At 40.0% G+C, this 22,375-nt stretch overlaps 1 protein-coding gene across 1 annotated transcript in view; it reads left to right on the forward strand.

Annotated features, from left to right (window-relative positions):
* The window catches only part of HECW1 (HECT, C2 and WW domain containing E3 ubiquitin protein ligase 1), a 236,178-nt gene that overhangs the window by 273 nt on the left and 213,530 nt on the right, over nucleotides 1-22,375 (forward strand). The window lies entirely within an intron of this gene.

Raw genomic sequence — 22,375 nt, forward strand, 5'->3', positions numbered from 1 at the left:
TTTTGTCCCAAGATACTTCTTTAGCCTGGTTTCAGGAGGAAATGAGGCTTACAGATTAACAGTCCTCTGATCCAGTTGTCTCTTTGTCTCTCTTCCATTGGTACCTCATAGCTTCTGACCCCATTGATCAGCTTATTTGAATCTGACAGAGGGGTCAAAGTTGAGGAGGTAATTAAGTTCCTCTAGGTGTTGTGAAAAGCTGCTCCCTGGAAGGAGGCTCTGTGCACTGAGAATTGGAGAATTACAGGCATCTAAGCTAGAGGGATATAATAAACAATGGATAAAGTTTCTTTTGTTGGTATGAAGTCAGGAACATGTTTAAGGACAAGTGTTTCTTTTTTTCATAAGATGTTTTTCTAAACCTCGGAGACAGGATACTATCAGAGGCTGATTCTCTTATGAACAGTTAAGGTCACTTCTCTTTCGAGGTAACAGCACTGTGAAGGCATGGGGGAAAATGTGGAAGGGACTGCAAGGTGTGAAGCAGATTGCAGTTTTACTTTTATTTCAGACTGAATATAATTAATTTTTCAGGTTTGCACAATGCAGACAATAGGCTTGAAATGTGAAAATAGAAGCTTAAGTTGGGTGTCAGAGGACTTGTACTAAGAGGGTCTGGGAGTGTGGGCAAGGAAATACTGGTATACTCGGGGGTCTGCTCCATTGTTTGGGCTGTGCACATCTCCCCTTTCTGAGAAATGCAGTCCCATGTGCATGGGAGCAATTGCATTTATGTCATTGGAAAGGTGGTGGGGTTTTAGTAGAATCTATTTCTCAGCTGTGTTAGTGATGGTTTTTTAGAAAAGAAAAGAATGTAAAAGTAGCTTAAAATAATCATGAATTTATATTGATCCTGGTTTAGAAATGCAAGGCTACCACATTATTCTTGTCACTTCAGTGGTTCAAACTTAGTGTGGTCTGCTATCATTCATGTGAGCTTTTATGGGAAGATGGAGTTTTTAATTTAAAAACATTATAGAGGTGACTATAGAGGGCCAAATGCAGGAGGGAATGCATAAATATTAAAGATATCTTTTGATTAAAAGAATGGTTTATATGTATTATTATATATTGCTGCAGGTGGAAGGCAATGTTAATGTGGGGAGGTGCCAGGGTAGAGGCAGGTTCTGGAGACATGGTTTCAGACTGGGGACATTGCCCTGATTGGGGAACAGGATCCAGCTCCAATGAGTCCTAGAAAGCTGGATCTTTTAATACATTACTGTTCAAAGTTGACTTACCCACTGCTGACCTCTGCTTACCAAACAAAATATTCAAGTATTTTTCTTTCAGAAGGAAAGGAAAACAGTTGTCTCACAGAATTGGGTTTTTTCTGCTGACTCTTGGAAATTATCCTGGTGGAAATGGTCTGTTGAGCAGACTTGAATGAAATTGTCAAAGATGTACATAGTAATGACTTATTGCCTACTTTTCCATTTTAGCTGATTACTATTGTTTTAAAAAGAGAATTTTTTAAGGATCTTGTTTTCCATAAATCTCTGCAGAGTCTAGTTCTTAGGGGTCTTTGTGTTTTGAAAGTTTTAGTCCTTTGAAGCTTCTGGTGAAACAAAAATGCATGCAAAGACTACCCATATTAAAAGACTTGGTTACAGCACTGTTATCTGTAAAAGCAGCCTATGCTATACTTCTGGTTTTGATTAAAAGTAATGCTTGTGATGAACTACTAACCTTCTAAAATACCAATATTGATTTTTTTTCCAGTAGCTCATGTGCCATCTCAAAACATTTGGGAATGTTGATTGGAAAATTCAGACAATCTTATTTAACACCCTTTCGTGATGTTTTTATTGTGCCCTGCTTGGATATTCCAGGGGGCTTAGTATAGTCCTTTTTACACTGAACCCAGAGGATTCATCTTTGTTTGATTTCTTCTTAGTTTTCAGCCTCCTTCCTGTCCTTAAGATTTGCCATACCCAGTCAGTGGTTCTCAAGCTTTAATTAGATGCGCAGTGGTGGTTAAGGCCATCCATCCGTTAAAGAGTCTCAGCTGCTTTCCTGTCCCAGTGAAGAACAGCTTCTCCAGTTGTTGTCTTCCATGCTTTTAAGCCCCTATTCAGAGACCTCTGATGCAGGCAAGGTTCAGCGAGGCTGGACAGCCTAGGCTCACATCTGGTGTTTTTTGGTTTGACAAGGAGGGGATGGATGTGGAAGGTTTGCCAGTATTACGATTTCAATAAGTACTCGCAATACCTTTTTGTAAACTGAGGTAATGTGTTTATTTCCTATGGTTTTCTTTAGAGTGTTAAAATTGCAATGTGGGCTCACTGCTGAAAAGAACTACCAACATATCCATCTGAATGAAAACTGTGGGTCTTGTTCCATGGGTTATAAAAATAAACTTGTTTCATTGAGCTTTCATGTATCAACAGATTTGCAAATATAAAAATGCAATATAAAGGGAATGGATTTTGAATAATTCCTTAATCTGGTTTTCAGTGGTCAGGTTGTTCAGCTGCATTTTTTTGTCTTCTCCCTAATCACTTTCATATTAAAGATTAATTGCATATCATAGAGAATCCTTGATTAAGCCAATGAAAAGTGAGAGCATAGATCTGTTCATTAGAAGCAGCGTGATGAATAATAATGAGCAACTGCCAGGCTTCCTTGTCTGGCTTACAGCAGACACATAGAGGACATGTATTTCTGTGATGCTCCATTTGCTGTTATTAAACAAAAATAGTTTACAATTTTACCAAGGAGCTTCTTTATTAACAAAACAGGATAAATTACTCTGCTCTGTACACCTTCTGGGGTGTAAGTTTAACAGGAAAAGGAGTTAATAATTTCTAAGCATGTTTTGCCTCTTACTCCAAGAGAATCCAACAAGGTGATTTATGAAGGTGTTTTTATTTTAGATTTTGTCATTTTGACTAGGATTTTCTCTTTAGCCGTGTGCCTCTTTGCAATGGGTTGTTTGGGTGTTTTTGTCCTGAGCTCCAGGATACTACATGTGATGCATGTACCACATCTGTAAAGCTGCAGAACTTGCTTCCCATTACACAGGAACAAAAATGTGTGTGTGTATGACTTAATCCTCAAGTGAACAAATATGTTATTCAAGAGTTGTCTCTGCTGGCTGCTGTAGATAAGGAATGTCAGAAGAATGGGATGTAGCGAAGGCAGTGGCAGGACGTATGGCAACAGTGTGGACTATACATGCCAACATTAAATTAGAGTCACTTTGTAATACCAAATGAAGCAGTTTGAGAACGAGACTTGTGAGGCAAAATGATCATCAAAGTCACACCTTTGATTGTGACAGGTACAGTACAGCTGTGTTGTATTGCACTAAATGGTGTTGTATTGCACTAAATAGTTTATTTGGTTGTTGTTTTGCGCTGGGTGATGGGAAATTTGTACTGAGTATGTTATGTCACGTAGATTGTTATTTCCCTTCTCCCATCACATGGTCTTTCCCTCATGCACCCCTCTGCTATACACCCTGGTGGTTTGGCCCCCGGTTACCCCACCCCTTGCCCCTCCTCAATGGCATCCCATTGGCTGCGGTCCTCTTCCCCCGCCCCCATCCCCCTCGGGTATAAAGGTCCCCTGCAAGAATGTCACGCCCTCTTTTCCACCTGGAAGGTAGCCGGAGCCTGAAGTGTCTCTTCCCAAGCCAATAAACAGGACACTCGTTCCCACATGGAGAAGAGCATCTCTCATCTTTTGCTTTGTCCATGTAAGACCGTGTGGACCAGGGTCCATAGCTAGCCAGAGTGGACTCAAACAACAGCTCGAGAGCCACGTATTCTTACACAGCTGTACTGCAACTGTTAAGATTCCCATTCAGGGGCAACTTGTGGCTTTTTTTACTTGGAGGGAAAGATTTCTTTCTACTAGTCCACTGAATGAATATGTCCTGAACCCGTGAGCAAGTGTCAAGAGGCTGTAGTCATACATAGTATTCATCACCAGTAGCAGTGATTCTGAAACTTCTTGGAAATAGATGGCTGTCAAGCCTGAATTTGTCATGGACCATTTTTGATTCTTCTCAAATTGTTAAGAGAAAGCTTCATTAGACTTTGAGTGAATTAAGCCAGTCTCATCCTCTTGCTGCTAGGCACTGTAGAAATGCACTTTGGGGACCACTAGCAAAGTGCCATCCTAATCTTGAATGAGCTACAAAATAGAAGGCCTCTGGGTTGGCTTTTCTACTCCAATGGATTTGGTCTTTTCCTGCCTAAGGCTTGGAGTTTCAACAAGTAGAACAGAAATGTCTGATGCTAAAAAGGTGTGTTACTCCTCCTTCAAAGGCCTGCAGCATGGGAAGTCTTGTCCCAAGATTCATCTGATGCCAATTCTGCCCACCTCCCCAAGTATAAGCCTGAGACCCAGTTGTTTTGAGTATGTTGTAGGCAGGATAACCGGTTATGTGTCACAATATTCAATGGTGTCAGGTGCTAAGAAAAATTCTCAGAGCTGGACTCCTTCACTTACACATTAGGTGGGCAGCAAAGCTGAATTTCTGATTGAGAAAATAAATTATCCCTAGGGAATAAGTAACAACTGCCAAGGCATTTCCAGACCTCTGGAAACAGAGGTGTTTCATGATTGAAAAGAGATGTGATCATTGGTGATGAGACAATGCACTCTTTTTCATTGGTTCTCCAACAGCAATTAGAATAACCTGGTTATTGAGTAATCTATGTTAACTTACCTTCTTTTGCTGTCATTGGACCTTACAGATCCCTTTTTAACACTTATTTTTCTCCTTCTGCTTTCTGCCTTTTTGAACTAACATGAGTAGTTACACCAAAGGGAATAGCTAACCTATTTAACTTGAATTTCTCATGAAGCCTCATATTCTCATGGAGACAGCATATTCTAATCTCCTTCATCTTCCAGAATGTCTGCAATATATTGAAAAAAATTACGGAAAAGAAACCTCAGTCTTGGTAAAAACTTAAATACAGATGTTGGCAATAATAAACTTTACAACTTAATTTATCTCTACTGAAACCAAATTGAACTATGTGCAAGGCACAGGAAAAGATGGCCCAGGCCTTATTTGTGTGTGTATATTTAATTGAACTGTGTAATTTTACATTTAGATTTTTGTGATATAGACCAAATGGATCTCTTGAATTTCAAAGTTTACTTCCTTTTTTATTCACAAACAGTCGTGGGTCCCAAAACATGTTGAATTTACTTCATCTGCTTGCTGAAGGTTTCTGAAATAGATACTGTGATTGCCACTTCACAATTTTTTTGCCAATATACCCTTAAAGGTATTGCTGTTTCTAACCAATGGTGGAATCTCTGAACAGTGCTCTTATATAGAGAAGGCTTTAAAAGTATGGGAAAATACAGTGTTGAGAGATGAGAGAAGCACATGGTCTAAGTAACAGCAAGGGAACTCAGTTGATGATGAAAGTTTAGTACACTGTATTGTCACAGCAGGGACTGGTTTGTGAAGATACAAGAGTTAGGTTCTAGGTGCTATTGGCAGCGTGATCACAGTGGCATGTCACTTGGTGCCTGTCTGGGGGAATGGCACATGCTCAGGGGGTGAACCTGTTCAAAATCTTGTCTGCTGCAGCAGATACAGGTCTGGTGGTACGGAGCAATGAAGAGTGTGCTTTTCAGTTTTGTAGCTGGAGGTGGTGGTGTATTTCATTTATGTCTTACTGCTGTGGGGTTTTGGGTGGGCACTATGCCCTTAAGTTAACTAAAAAGATAAATAAAAACCTCAAGTAACTAAATCCCTGCAACCAATCATGAACAGTGGTATATCAGTGTAAAAGGAGTTAATGCAGGAACTTGATTGGATGTTGCAGGGGTTTGAGTTGTCCAAACCCCATTTACAGCAGTATGAGAAGAATTGCAGAGGTATAGCCACTGTGTATATTCCTTACTGAGGTTTCATCTGAGAAACTCCAGGAATTAGATACATTTATTTTTTATGAGTCTGTTTCCATTTTACTGTGGAAGAAGTATATAAAGGAGGCTTTGATGGCTGGAGAGGGGAATCTGGTCCTCTTCTGGTCTAGAAAACTTCCACCATTTTTTCACCGTTCTTGACAGACAATACAATTCTGTGAAGGTTGAATTTTACAAAGCTAATTGTTTGAGAAGGGATGAATAGACTTGGGAAGAGGTGGGAAAGGACTGGATAGCCCTTCTTAATGTGGGTTTTCTGCTGTCTTCAGAAAATGAGCAAAAATCATCTGCATAGTAGAGACTGTTTCAGCTGCTGTTCCTTGCTGTAGCTTTGTGCGCTGCTGCTCATGCTATTAAACTAATGTTGTTTTCCACTCATGTTCTTGCCTTTTCTGTTTCCCTGGTTAAGGCTTTGGGCAGGTTCTGAGGCAGAGTTTCTGATCATGAGCTGCAATTTGCCACAGGAAATTAGGAGGATATGAGTAGTTTTCTGACTTCTTGTCCTGTGCAGGGAGCCTGGGGCCACTGCTCCTGTCTTCCTCAAATGAACTCTGGACACTTTCCCCCCATTCTTCATAGAAAACTTATTTAACATTAACCAATTCAACTGGATTTATTATTGCTTGTACAGCTTAAAACCCATATGCTGTTTTCCTTGACTTGCCCATGATATTATGGTAGAGAGAAGCATTATTGAAGCATCTACTATTTATCTTCTTCTTTCCCTTGGACCAGCCCAGACCATACAGCTTGTTTTGTTTTGTTCAGGCTACCTGTATCTAATGAAAATCTGAAATCATTCTACCTTTTAGTGTTTGACAGTGATTTCTTTTTTAGCCATGGGAATGCACAATCTGAGCTTTTCTCTACGACTGAAAACAGAGTTTTCACTGGTACACATTGCAACATGACCAGAGCAAGAGGACAGTCCTCTCTGGAGGGCACCAGACATGACTCTCTCCACTCCCTTGTACAGATTCTCATTCTATTCACTCAAAAAATGTGTAAGAGACCACTTAAAATTAAAGATAGATGAGATATAATAAAAGACAGGGAGGCAGAATAAGGGAGATTAGCAGAGTTGTATAGATTATCTGCATGCAATCATTAATTTAGGAATAAAGATATGGAAGTTTCATTTGAGTTTATTTTTCAGAAAATTGTGTAGCTCTTAACATATATTCCATAAGGAGATTTCTGGGGGGCAGGGGGAATACTGCCATTTCTGACCTGCTTTAGTTTGCTTTATCCAGGTCAAAACATTTTGACCTCAGCCTTAAGCAGAGTCTGTTTTCTTGTGTATGTCTCTTGGGCACATTGCTTATATAGTATGCTATGGGGAACCGGAAATAGAAACCTTTCGCATTTAAGGAAATCAACAAATCCAGAAACTTTGATCAGTTGTAAAAAGCTTACCAATGTCCAGTGCCTTGTTGTCCAGGCCATAATACAAGTTTTATTATATATCAGAACCCTGGAGAGGTTCAGGAAAACTACAGAAGGGATATTGAAGGCAGAATGGTACAACCCAGCCACTTGTTTGTCTATTACGTTATTTATGCCAAGCAGAAATGATGGGATGTGATTTATACATCTTAAGGAAGGGTAGCATAAGGAAATCCAACCAATCTGGGATTTGATGTGGACAAAAAAATCATGTCAAATCGGGCTTTTTTTGTTTGATGTTAAGAAAAGTTATGCAATTGATTTAATACACCAAGACTACTGTAAGGCATTTCTCTTGCTGCTGTACAACATTTTGATTGAGACACTGGGTTGATACAGAATCAGTGTGACACATTAAATAAGTACAAACCGTATAACTGAGGTCTCCAAATGTAATGGTAAATAGGAAAAACACTGCTGACATAAAGAAGGTTTCCACTTCTTTCTGCATTGCATCTTCTTCTTGTGCCCATGGGGCAGGAAAGTTTTAGAAAGAATTTAGAGTAGGAGGAGGAGTTCACGGGGGGACGGATGACTGGGAAATGCTGGACCTGTTTAACGTGTTGATCCACTGACCTTATCAAAGAGAGATGGAGTGATGACTTGATCATTGTCTCAATATATACAGAGGAAATAGAAATTTGAAATCTGAAGCAAAGATAGAACACACTAAAGACAGATTGTAACAGGTATTTTCATTTAGCCTTTAAGTAACAATTTAAATGATTCCTCAAATTTTGTGTGGCTTTTGCCACATCTAAAATTTTAGTCCTTCTGTATGTTTTTCTAAAATGTACACTAAGGGAGGAGTACAGAAATTAACTTCAAAAAAACTCCCTGCCTTCCCTTTTGCCTGAACAACCTCCCAATAGATCACCAGTTGTCCCTGTATGCTGAGTGCAGTGAGATGTAAAGTGGCTGGGAACATCAACCCTTTGGGGGAGAATAAGGTCAGGAGATGCTATTGGGAGGCTTTGCGGCACCGAATGTGGCCTTGGGGCCAGCCTAGACCCAGTTCAATTTAATGTCAAACCAGTTCAAATTAAGACTTTACTATTTAGTCCATAATGGTAAGACATTCAGCTGGGGAATAGTGGAATACTTACTCGCTAAAATAGTACTTTCTAAATGCTTTATTCTGTTAAAAAAGCTGATATTTTGATATTTTGCCCTAATTAGATATGAAAGCAAATGACAAAACTGAGTTATTCTGAGGAGTGGCAGTCCTGTGTGTTACTCATTTTTACAGAAAAGTTCACCTTAACAGCTAGAATAGCTCTTTTATAATCCTAGTTGATGTTCTACATGTGTTTAAATTTTATACTTCAGTTATGCTACTTAAAATTCAGGCATATACTTAATCACAGTACTGAATTGGGCTTGATTTCAGAAAACGAGCTGCTACCCTGTTTATGCACATGCAAGTCTGATGAGGAGCAGCTGAGGGAGCTGGGGGTGGTTAGCCTGGAGAAAAGGCAACTCAGGGGAGAGCTTACCACTCTCTACAACTACCTGCAAAGAGAAAACGGCGGGGCTGGTGTCAGTATCTTTTCCCAAATAAATAAGTGACAGGGTGAGAGAAAATGGCCTCAAGATGTGCCAGGATGGGATATCAGGAAAAAAATTTTCACTGAAAGTGTGGTCAAGCATTGGAGCAGGCTGCCCAGGGAAATGGTAGAACTGCCATCCCTGGAGGTATTTAAAAGATGTATAGATGTGGCATTTAGGGATATGATTTAGTGGTGAACTTGACAGCACTAAGTTAGTGTTTTGACTTTGTGATAAATGAATGTGATTTGTGCTAACAATTGTAACTATATTGATATTTGTTAGAATAGAAAATATTTGTTAAAAAGTAATAGAGGAAAAGGATATGTAATTAGTATCACAAAACAGATGTTTTCAGATATTCATGAGAAAATAGGATGCGGGATGTAGTCTGAGATATGTAACATCCCGAAATGGAATAGGCCTTGGGATAATTAGAGAATCAGCCTTGAAATAGACAAAATTGGGATGATTCCAGGTATCTATGAAATAATAAGGCTTATTTTTGGAATATAATGCTGGCTTCTATAACACACGACTTGGGGTGCATGTGCAACCTGTGGGGTTGTTCAAAGGACAGTGATGATGAGGAGAAGCCTTTGTCGGCAGTGACCACCAAAAGCCAGAAGACCCCTTAGAAACAAGCGGAGCAGGTGCTGTGCAGTACAGTGATGTAGATTTCAAGAATTGAAAATAGGAGGAGATTTACAGAAAATATGGATGGATATGTATTAGCATACAGTATATAAGTTGTGTTTGGATCTTTTTGCCTTTTGTACATGAGACAGGGTGGGAAGCCCTCCCTGTACCCCAGTCGGTTTTGCTTATGCTTTATGCAAACCACTGCCAAATTTCTTTTTGTAACTACTTGATTATATTTGATTGTATTATTTTATATAAAATTGCTGCTCAATTAAAATTGCTGCTAAATTTTAATCTTGTGGTTTATTAAATGAGACATATAGGACTTCATTCATAACAACTTGATGATGTTAGAGGTCTTTTTAAACCTAAGTGTGATCCTACATGAGAGAAGGCTGAGAGAACAGGTGAGGAAGTGGCAGACTGAGAAGAGAGCACAGCATCAATGAGACAGTAAAGTCCCAATGAGTGTGAGATGACACCAAAGGCAAAAGGGTACAGAAGAGTGGGTACCTCAGCAGGCTGAGGCAGTCCTTCTGTGCTGTAAGGCTGAGAGAGTGCTGGCTGTCCCTGGAGGGGAATAAGGAGTTGCTCTGCCTGTGCTGTCCAGAGGCTGTTGAGTGCAATGTCCTGGGCAATGGCCAGGGATGGTGCCAGGGGTGCAGCTGAAGATGTCCTTGTCTCGGCAGCCAGGGCTGCATGGTTGAACTCCCATTGGGTTGTAGCTCTAAGCCAGCTTCATATGTGGGCTGAGCTCCAAATGGGAGGTGTACTGCACCAGGATCAGTGGATTAAAAAGGCACCGGTTGGTGCCACTGAATTGGTGATAGCTTACATAATACTTCTTCATGGACACTTTAATATTTAATGTTTGCTATAGCATAAATGGAGCTTGCAGGCAGCTGTACATAAGCTGTGCATGAATTTTTAAGAAGGGGAAAAATTTTGGGAGGCAGGAATGTCACAGAAGCTTCCTAATTGGCACATACCCCAGTAGAAACCAAAAAGTGAAAATTAAGTTACTGCCCTAATTATCAGAGGCTCCTAGGAATACATTGTGCTGGGAGATATTCCTTTTTCATTTCATGCACTGCTTTAAAAATAAGCGCTGTGCAGAGCTTAACAAGGCTTTTAATTAAAAGGCTATGCCCACACAGTGACTTTTCAGTGTGACACTGGCTGAGGAAGGGAGCCGCGAGGGGTGAAAACACTTCTGTGTGTCCACAAAAGATGGAGCTAATAATGCGTTGGTAACCAGCAGCACTTAAATGGCTTTGCCATGATGACGAGGCCTGATTCTGAGTGGCAGCAGTGTGTGTGGTAGGTTTCTTGGAGAGATGAACATTTCTGTATGCTTCTGGCGAGGAGATGCCTTTGCCCTCCTGCTCCAGTGCAACTGTGCAGCAAAGATGTTCACCTCCCTTAGTCCTGAGTGCCAGGCTGCACTGAGCTCTGACAACAACTCTACCCCTGCCCACACCAGAAGGTAAAAGTTATAATCATTTAAGCCATTTAAGGCATGTGAGATGTGAAAGAGACAGGTTAAGTTGTCCTTGCATGGCAATGTATTGTGCAGGTGGACAGTATCACAGCAAAGTAATAAATAATAGACAGAAGGTTACATTAACAATGCATGAATTCTGCTGTTGGTAGCTTTGGTGTTTTTCTTGATTTGCAGGATTTGCCATTTAGAGGCAAGGATGTGCCATGTATTAAGGCAGAGTACCTAACTCCAATAAAGGGGTAGCTTTTCTATTGGCACCAATAGAAAAAAGCCCAATTGCAATATGCCCTATTCTGCTGAGCTTTTGACTATTCAGTACAAACTATGCTTTTCAGAGTAGGGTCTTTTGGATGACTGGCTTAAGAGCACTCTCACTCATATCAAGGAAATTTTATACATTTACTTCTCTGGGAGGCAATTTTGGTATAATGCAGAATGCTTTTTGAAAAATGTGTTTCAATGGGACAACAAATATATATTTCTGTATGTATTAATATAATGTATGGATGCATAATAGCTATAGACTAGAGCTGCTGAAAACCAAGAATTTTGGGGTCCTATTTACAGGCAGAGATGTCTGACTATGTAATCAAAATGAATACATTTTCCATTTATTTCTTGATTTGCCAAAAAATACTTCACAACATTAACCTGGAAAGACCTAGCAAGTTTAGTTTGCTTTCATGAGTCCAGCCTCCTTAATTTCATGATTAGAGCAACTCTGTATGATAAGAAGTTTGAGTAAGTTTAATCACAGATATGGTGCATAGTAGTGAAGTTCTTTGTGGAAGCATGAGAGCAGTTGTATTGGATCAGATGAAAAGGTCCCCCTTGTGCAGTTTCTGCCTCATGAGCCAGTAACATATGTTTTACTTAATGAAAGGTAAGGGTGTCCCAGGCTTTCTAATGGTCCTTTGCCAGTACTCTCCCAGCTTGCAGTACTTTCTGGCTCAGGAGCTTCAACTGTGTATTGTCTAATAATTCTTAGGGATTTTTGTTAATTTATTAAAATATAGTTGTGTTTCTCCCTTTATTACTCTTAACTCTTTTCCTTTTCTTCCCACCAAATTTCTCACAAAAGTTTCCATCCTGAGGCATGTGTCTCTGAAACTGCAATTTCTGACTGCTAGAGAGATGTGATGCTGTGACAGTCCTACTGCATGCTCCAATTGAAACAGATATGATGTGCTAGTTATGAAAAAAAAATGTTTTAATTAGTTTGGGATATTTCTTTGGAAGAATGAAAACAATAATGAAAAACTTAATATATTCACCCGAGTTGTCCAAATCTCTCTAAATGGCATGAACAAAACCACTCTAAGTAATCAAGGATAGAGCAATCTCCTTAATCTGGTTATAGTACACTCTAATTGAGTAGGTAATCAACCTGAAACATCTTGCCCTGAGCATGAGTCGCAGAGTCTCACTGAGTGTAAATGTCACATAGAGAGTCTTGTAACACTGTAGGCAGTACCTCTATAGAATTTGTTCTTTCAGTTTGGCAGCATCTGATACAGAGCTCTTTGCACACAAATTTGTGCTTGTACCTTATCGTTTTGAATGTGATAATGCTTGGGGTGCCCAGATAACTTTTCCCTCTCTTCCCCTTCCTGAGAAAATCTTTTGGGCTGATATGAAAGTAGGAAAAATTTATCTTGGCAAGAGGCTGGCAAAGATCCCTGGAAGATGAGATAGCTGTGTAAATGTACGACTGTTACCTGGAGGCAAAGAGGAAAGCCACATTCAGTTTATGAGGTGTAACAAATATAGCTGTTAGACACTCATATGCCTCTCCAGGTTATCTCTAGAAAGTATCTGATTTTGTTGGAATCAAAATTTCCTCCACTGACTTTTGGATTTAGGAAAGATCGTTCCATCAGTGATATTAGTTACATGATAATCTGGGTGTCTAATTATTTCTTAAGCCTAGCACTTAGAGAAGTTTTGTTCTTCAGAGCAGAATAAATAAGTAAGATAATACTTGTGATAGCACTTGGACTTAGCACATGGTTTTTGTGTGCCAGACATTAATATCATAATACTCAGTCTTGCTGCTGTCCCTGTCCCATAAATTTCTTTTCCTTTGAAATCTGAATTTCTGCCCTTTGCCCTCCCTGCTGAATGACTGACAGCCTCTTGAACGGCAGATTGCAGGATTCACCTCCCCTTAGCTGTGCTTGCTATTGTTCACAGGGAAGCCTTGCCTAATGGGTGTGCAGGCTGCGTTGGGACCCACACTGATGCTCTGGTGCACCTTAAGCCCAGCTGTCAAATGGTAATACTTGGGAATTTGGGCTGTCATAATGCATTGTGACCTGGGATACACTCCCTTAATGAGCTGAAGGGATGGAAATGTCAGGTGTGTGAGTTTATGTAGCAGCTTTGTCATCGTCTTGAAGGCTCTGGCTGGCTTTGCAGTTGTATTTTAAAGATCAGAGCAAAGCTTTCTCTAATAGAAGAATGACCTTTCCCCTTGCAGTGGGGAGTGAAGGATTTCTCATGCTGGAAGTTAAAAGGACTTATGGATTTCCTACATTCCAGCAGCAAAAGGGAAGCTGTGAATCACTGTGGGGCATCACCAATTTTTTCTTGATAAAGAAGTTCCACCTGAGGTCCCTTGTTCAGAAAGATCAGTGTTATTTGCACAGCATCAAAATTGAGTTAGTCCACTGCAGTGAGACAAGAACAGACTGTAATATAAAGATTTTTTTCTTCAACAAGTCCTAGAAATAATATTGGCTGTGATAATAGACTGTCAATGTTTAAAAGCAGTGTATTTCAGATCTGTGTTCACTGCATTGCCTAGGCTTTTGGTTTCCTCATAATTATTACCCACACAATATTTGGCAGCCAAGCTTCTCATTTGCATGGTTGTTCTGTGTATTTTAAAGGTTCTGTTTTGATATTATCAACAAACATTTTATTTCAAAATACTAAATAAAGACATTCAGTTGTGTTTAAAATAGATTTAAAGAGACAACAGACAAGTAAAGTCTCTCCTGGAGGTGACTCGAGATGCAAGTTGGAGATATTTCCAGTTTTTTCACTGTGCTGGGCAAAGTGAAATTTGCAGATGTTGCCTTGACTGATTTGGATGTGGTTTTCCAATATCATGGAAGTCAGACACCTGGAAAATGAGTGTTAAAAGTAATGAAACAAGAACCCAAACCAAAAAGTGTTAAAATTGTTCTGTAAAGTTCAGGATGATCTAGTGTTTCAAGCGTGGTACTTGATGCCTTAGGAGGAAATCTGAGTCTGTACAAGACAAGGGGTAGATTTATTTTCCCAAGATTCAAATATTAATCATCAAATTAATTTAAGGTTGTACCATCAAAGCCTTAAACTTGTTTTCCTGGCTACTCACATGCATGCCATGTGACAAAAAGGCACTGTATTTGAGTTCTGTTACAGAATATTGAATGTTATCAAATATCTCTGTCATTACTGAGAAAATTAAAATAAAAAGTCATACAATAGATACAAATGCAACAAACAACTTGAAAACAATCAGGAGAGCCAGTGATTGTGCTACTAAGTGAGAAAACATGAGTACCAGATACTAGCATGTAAACCCTACTTTCACAACTCAGGTATGTAAATGCACTTGCTACACAAAATCTCAGTGTTGATAAGCTTCAAAAAAACTAATTTGGCTGTGTTTGGGGTCACTCTGTACATAATTCAGTGCCACTTAGGCCTTACTGTGACATATGTGGAATATTGCAAACCTTGTCAGATTTGGGATTATGAACTTGAATTTACCAAGACCAGTTGGTCATAGAGTCATTGCAGAGACTTGACAGAAACTGGTGTCTCCTGTTGTGCTTAAGTTTTGCCCATTAAACTCATTTCTGTGTGAAAAACAAAGTGTTAACACAGTCATGGTAGTGGAAGCAGGCATAATTCCTGGTGCAAAATAGAGATTTTTTTATGTGGGTTATCCTCTCATGTTTAGCATTACCCCTAGCTGAGAAGCAGCTCTTTGACTATCATCTGTTCAAATAAAGCGTCATGCATGTTTTCATTTGTTGTGTTCATATTCATGGCAGCTTTGAGGTGTTCTGATGACAGATGGATTTACAAGAATGAAGTGGATTCTTGCCTTGTTGCAAAGACAGAGCTGCTTCAGGGTTACACTCAAAATGGATATTTGCCTTTGATCTGCATGCATGACATCTGTTGATGTTAGTATGTGTTTAATGCAAGACTCAGGGTGCGTGTATTAACATGCCAAATGTTCATAACTGGCCTGTCCAGATAATTGATGAAAAAAAAAAAGTCAAATGCGTTGAATAATAAAATAAAATAAAAAACCAAAACAACAACAACAACAAAAAAAACCCCAGCTGAGGTTATGCTAAATATAAAGTTTTTCCCGGTTTTCTAAAAACACTTTTCACTCAGTTTAAACTTAAACATATAGCACTGTTTTCAGCAGTTGCTTGGAAAACAAAGGAAGGAAATTCCTGTGTTCGCAAAATCACCAATGGTCATGGCCCCTTTTTTCTTGGGATTTTGTTGTTTTATGTTGTCACCTAGAAGGTGGAAACTTTGCTTCCCCTTATTTCCTGAGGGCTTCTTTAATTTTGTGCATCTCATTAGTGACTTTAACCACAAAGCTGAAAACTAATCTGGAGCTGGGGAGTCTTCATAAGCCCCTCTTTAAATTTTATATAAATAACTGAAGTGGGATTGGAACAGAAACAGAGAATGAAGGATTTTGCTTGGCAAGTGAGCGTCCTTACAGGTGATGCTAAAACTAGACTCGTGCTCTGTTTTTCTTTCTCTTGATATTTAGGTATTTTGTCAGTAGTGGAATAGCTTCACCCAGAGGTGCTGAGAGAGTGTCACTTGTAGCTCTCCTGCAGTATGAAGTGTAGATATTGGTGGTTGAATCTCCGCTTGAGCAGAGGAGAGAACTGAAGTCAAGCCTGAAAACCAAATGCCAGACCTGGAGAGCTATTGGACAAACTGAAGACATCCACCAGCAGCAGTCCTGTGAGTTAGGGTCTCCTCTTAAATTCCCACAGAATGCTGCTGAAATGATGTAGGTCAGATTCACATTGTGCTGGGAATTGCACGTTTTAGATGCACTCTTCAGAGCAGCTGCTGCTGGAGCTGAAGCCAATCACCTTGTGTTCATTGCTCTTCTTGGCAAATGTGTTATGTTAGTAATGTATTAGTGCTTTTAGTGGCATAAAGGATATTAATTGCTTTTTAATAACAACACACGTTGAGCCAGCAGGCCCCGAGAGTTGCTAAGAGGATATACAAGTTTCACTGTAACTTTGTTTTGGAAGTTAGAAAGGAATTAATGCAGAGGTCTTCCCAAAATGCAGTATGAAGTTTTAAGACCAGTAGGGATGCTATGTGAACATCCAGTTTAATCTTCTATGTAAGTCCAGTGCATAGCTCCAGTGCATACTCTAGTCTGCCCTTTATCAGACTTGGTTATATGTTGTGAACTTGGTTATGTGTTGGTTCATTTTCTTAACATGTTGGTTGCTGTTCAGGCTGGTTAAACTCTGAGCCACAAGTGTCCTTGCTGGCTGTGCTTTAGTAACCAAAGGGACTTGTAGTCTAAATTTGATTGCTCAGCTGAGGGCTGGCATCTTTCCTCTGAAATACAACAGTAATCAAGTAGCTGTTCAATATCCTCATGATGAGAAATAGGAGACTACCATGTGATACCTTTGGAGAGGACAGCCCTTCATGCTCTTGTTAAGGGAGGAAAATGTTGCTTCCTTCACTGCAGCAAGGGAGAAACCAGATAAGCAACATTTTTAAGCTAGTGGATCCTTTCTAAGTTAGAGCTGGTGCATTGTACAGTCCTTTTAGTAAGCAGGAGGCTATCGGTACAAGCAGCTGTCTCCATGCAGAAGGCTGTAGTTCTGTTTGTTTTTTTTTTATTGTTTGGTTTTTATTAAATAAGCTGCTCCATGCCCTAACAGCAGACAATGAGTCATTGAAACATTTTGGCAAATCAGTCCTCTGTGAAACAAGACACAGCGGCAAAGGATAAACAGTTACCACAACATCACTATTCTTAGTTATGTTGTCTTTCTACTTCTATTACCATTTGCTCAGTAAAAAATCCCTTTCCCATTGTTGTATGTCCATGGTTGTGTGTCATCCCAGTCTGGTGCTCGTGTATGATTAGGAGGTTCCACGTATCTGGTGGCTGAAAGTGATGTTTGAATGTTCTAATGACCTCAGCTATTCAGGCTCAAAATGGAGTTAGGTATTTGTATTTGCTCAGGTTTCTAGGCTCATTTTAAGCCAAGCATCAAAAAATCTGTCATGAAAATGACCCAACAGATTATCTCATCTATCTCAAAGCCAGGCCAAGAAGTTTCTCCGCTATTACCTTCTTATGAAAGGACTTTTTGTAGTGCTTTGTCCAGCTTGAAAGAGCTGAGTTGTTGGATATTCTGTGTACCATTTACTTTCCATCTGAAGTATGAACTTCTCCATGTGAATTTTATGGGAGGTTCAAAGACCATGGATCAAGTCTTTTACTGCTGTTGCTTTCAAGGGACTTTAGGTCAGGCTCCCTGAGACTCTTGAATTGGAAACCTAAGTGTGTGTAAATTGCACCCCTAGCAACGGAGTAGCTCCTTTGATATAAAGCTCTGGTGCAAGGGTTTAGGATTTCTGAGAAACTTGACATTGATGTGAGGGAGCCTACCATTAAGGCTGGGTTTGTGCACTTCACAGCATCAGCACCCCGAGGGGCAGAGTGTCTCTTGGTTCCATGCAGACGCAGACTAAAGAAATGCATTTGCAGCCCCTCAGCTGGATTCATAATAAAGATGTTAAATAAAACTGAATACTCCTCCTTTTGGTAACCCTCAGGACAGTTGTTCACGTAGCAGTGATTGCTTCAAAACCATCCCAAATGGCTTGTTCTTTTCTAATCAACTTCATTGAGTTCTTCTTTGGTTGGTGTTTGCTGTTTTTGGTTTGTTTGTTTGGTTTGTTTTTTTCCACTTGAGTCCCTTTGTTTTCTCCTTAAAACATTCTTTTGCGTGGGAACTTTGTAATTCCTTGCAAAGTGAGGTCATGCTTGTTGGAGCATCTTTCCTATAAAATGCAAGATGCACAGCTTCAATTAATGAAGTCAGTTTGTCCTTTTCAAAAATATCCTAGCAAGCAAAGTTATGCGGAGGACACAGTTGATCATTGGAATATTTTTCTTACACTGCATCATTACATAGTGCAAGGTGATGGTCAAAACATCTGTTGTATAAGGTGCGAGACCAGAAAGCAGACAGCTATTTTCCACTCACCTTACAGATTTTCTTTGTGCCATTGCTTGAAGATAGACTTTTAGGGTTATTCCAGGGGCTTTTGGGCATCAATGAAGGCAGAATGGGGAAATGAGCTGTGATGGCCAACATAGCCAACCAAGATCACTTGGAAATCCATATCTACTGAAACAATTTAGACTAGTTGTCTGGCTGTTGTCATTCTTTACTTGGAGGACTGACTTACCTCTAGTTATCTCCAGTATTTCTATGAAAAGAAATTGAGTGGGAAATTAATTTTGATCTCTTACTGAGGGATCCTGCAGTCTTGTTTGTGAGGTTCTGGCTTCTGGAGTTTATTCCTGAGAAAATTTTTGTTATTTCACTGTTCAGAGCTCCAATGTGTTTTGGCCTTGGCAGGGATATTTTCTAGAGGTACTGAACTCAACATTTACAAGGCCTTACCCCAATGGAATAAGACTTTTCTCATGTCAGGATTGATCATTCAATTTTCAATGACTGTGATTGTGCTTTACATGTATTTTAAATCTGATCTTAGGTTTTGCTTCCCAAAGTTTTCAGGCAGAGTTCCAGTGTGTCTCTGCAGAATCCCACCATTGATTAAGTAATGTCTTAAAAAAATTGCATTATTCTCTTAAACTTGTTTATTTTATTGCCAGTAATCTTGGTATTTCTCTTTCAAGTTGTATGGTCCTTAGGATACTAACTGCTCCTTTGACTGTGCATGTGTTAATACCCCGCCCTTTCTCTCCCTTGAGTGGAAGGAAGAAATAGGGAATCAAGTCCAAATGGGAGAAGCTTTAAATCATTGCTTCCTTTGAGCATTCAAAAGCTGCCACATGACCCCAGATGTTAACAAGACCCTTTATACTTTTTCATATTCTGCCTTCATGCTGGGAAGAATTTTCCCAGCTGAAACAAAAGCACTACAAACCCATCTCCCATCCTCCTTCATGTTTCTCCTTGCCATGTGGCATACCCAAAAATAATCAGTAATTAATCTGTAGTTGCCGTGGTTTGTCTCACTGTCAGACAGTGCTTCACTGTCCCTTTGTGTTTCTCACAGGCTTGTTGAGACTGAAACTGGTCTTCTGTTCTGTGTTTGCACATGGTGTTGGGACACATGTCCTGATTTTATGGTAGATTGTTCAAGGTTGGCCAGCTGGTGCTCTGAGATGCATGCAGCAGGAGCAGCAGGAGGCTGGGCTGGCTCAGGCTGCTGATTGTACCCAGCCTCATCCCTGAAGACACTTTTGCACATTTACTGCTTGCTCTCATCTGCAGCTTACTCCAGAGCTGAGTCGGTCTCAGAGCTGCCTCTTGGCTTTTTTGGATGTTAGAGTTTAGGTTCTCAGTAGTGCAAAACCTGTGGTGGGTGGCTCATGAGATCAGCTTGAGCTGCAGCCATCCCAGCAATAAGTGGTGCACGAGTAGTTGAATTCAATTGGCCTGTGGCAGGTGTGAAGGTAAACATCAGGTACTGGGCAGAACTAGAGCCTTGGAGTGAATTTTAGCAGAGTTTAGTCAAACTTGTTGAACCTGCAAACTAAATGGGTTCAGCTGGAAGAGTTGATGCAGACCACGTGGAATTAAGGTACCCACCATGTCTGAAGTCAGATAATAAACTGTGATTCTCTGCTGCCTTAAGCATGGAGGCTTGGAGGCTTCTACACTCAGTACTGTAGTGTGACTTTTACATTATCCTGATTTCTGCTTATGTCGTGGTTCAGAACTGCCTCATGCAGAACCTCAAAGCATCTCTATATTTTTAAATATCAAGAAACTGCACATCTGTCTTCCAAGGGCCATTGAAGGGGCCTAATTATGGGGAGGTCAGACCCTTTTCTACTGTTTGTGTTTTTAAATTGAGTCACCTGTTTAGTCAGGGAAATTCTAACCGTGAGACTAGAAATAGGTTTGGGTAAGAAAAATTACTTGAACAAAAGAAATCCCTTTAAATTAATTGGAGCTACTGTGCACCCTGAGTTCATGCCACTAGAGGAAATGAGTGGCAAAACTAAGCCTTATTCTTATTTGAGAGAGGAATCTAGGGGTTTGTTACTGTGTGTTCCTGGGGAAGGAACTGAACCCAGAAGGAATGGTTTTTGAGTTCTTGAGATCTAGACCTCAAACTCATTTGTTTAGTTTAGGCAGAGTTCCAATTAAAAGATTTTTTACTGTTCCATTGTAACAAGATACGTGCAATGTCTTCATCCTTCGATGTCTTTATCCTTTATCCTTTAATGCTGATGTTGTGTTCAGTAATGGGGTTTGTAGTTTTACTCCTGATGTGTCACTTCCTTGCAGTCTTCACTGCTCTTCACAGAAAAAAACAACTATTCTTAGAGAATAGAATTCTTAGTTGTTTTTTCTAGCTGCTAGAGTGCTGCTGTTTGCATCTGTTTTGTTAGATCATAGTGAGATACTCTAACAATCCTTAAAGGAGGTGATTGCCATCACTTGCACAGTCAGTACAAAGTTGAACACCCCCAAATCTCTATTTCTACAACGTGTTCCTCTGAAGTAAGAGGAATTGGTGTACGCAGCTTTAGAAATTAAGAGATCGTCATAGTTCAAATAGTCCTTCTTTGCCTTTGAGGATCTTAAGCTGGTCTTTCAGTGTTGGGATGGGAATTAAAGGATTGGCATAGACACACCTACTTTCTTCTCAGCATAAGGTGTGAATTTTAGAGGCAAGAAGAGAGTAGGGGTAGTAAATGTTGCCACTCTGTCCTGCTTAGATAATGAACCACAGCACAGCAGTTTTCTGTAATGTCCTATCTATGCCTTTCTGAGTGGAAGTCCAAAGGACTTAGGCTGTAAGGAGAAGGAAAGGTGTTACAGCCTGCTGTTACAGTGCCTCTTCCTTGGATCCTTTTAAAGTTCTCTGGAAAGAACTTTTCCAATGAAGAAAGCAGGAAGGGATATGATTACAGAAAGGTGCAGAGCATATTTCATCTGTTCTTCTGCAGGCTCCTTAGACTTGAGAAGAAGACTGGGCAAATGTTGGTATGGTGTGAAGCATAGGTTCTAGTCCTCTTACGTCACCAGCCAGCTGATCTGGCTGGCCATGGGGTACAGAGAACATGGTCCTCTCTGGAATGGTGGGAAAGAGCACAAGGGACTCTACTCCACATGTAGCCAGAGCTGCTGCATTTCTTAGGCTTGTTTGTCAAAGGTCATGCTGGAGTTATGGTTCTCAGAGCACAGACATGGCTTGGGTGATGTCAAACTGTGTACATAGGGGGAAAGAAAAACAGCAGGGATGGCTAAAGGGGACAAATAGCTCCTTTCTTTCATATCACTTACCAAATAATTGCCTGGATCCCAACATGAATGGCTTTCAAATCCAAATTCAAATAGGTTTGTCTTTTTCTACTGCTATTTCTTCTGCATCCATGATTTGTAGGAGGCACTTATAAAAGGCTCACATTAGTGTTCTCAAATTACTTTTTTGTCCCATTATGATAATTCCTCAACATAATGACTTGTCTGTGTAGTTCAAAGTTAATTCTTCGATGAAGTTTGCACAAAAATATTTTATTGTTGTGGAAGGTGAGTTCAGTGTCTGAAGTAATATAATCAGGAAAGTTCTCTCTACTTCAGAGACTGAGTTAAATTTTGTGTAGCCTTAAGTAGTCTTCTTTTAGCTCCATCCTTTAGGGCTCAATTACCAGTTAAATAGTTGCATTATTCCCACTATCTGATGAGTAGAGAAATGTGCACTAGGTATTTCTTCAGTCTGATAAAATAGTGTGGGAAAAAATCACTGTTTGGATTGATGGGTGCTGTGAGTAAAAACAAAAAAAACTGAACCCAAGCTACTGTGCTGCATTTTGACATGAAGCTAATTGAACCTGAGCAGTGTCATAAGGCACACACTGTTTCTATAGGCCACAAGTTGTTTGTTTGCTTGTTTTATTTTTGAAGGCTTTAAATCAACCCTGAAGACATACAGCCCCTTGATTTTGGATGACCCATAAAGCTGAGTCTTGGCTGCATGCCTGGGGCTGGAGTACAGCTAAAGGTACTTGATGCTACATACTGCAGCTCCAGGCTTCAGGAA

Source organism: Geospiza fortis, unplaced genomic scaffold (genome assembly GCF_000277835.1).
Source record: "Geospiza fortis unplaced genomic scaffold, GeoFor_1.0 scaffold265, whole genome shotgun sequence".
Taxonomy (NCBI): domain Eukaryota; kingdom Metazoa; phylum Chordata; class Aves; order Passeriformes; family Thraupidae; genus Geospiza; species Geospiza fortis.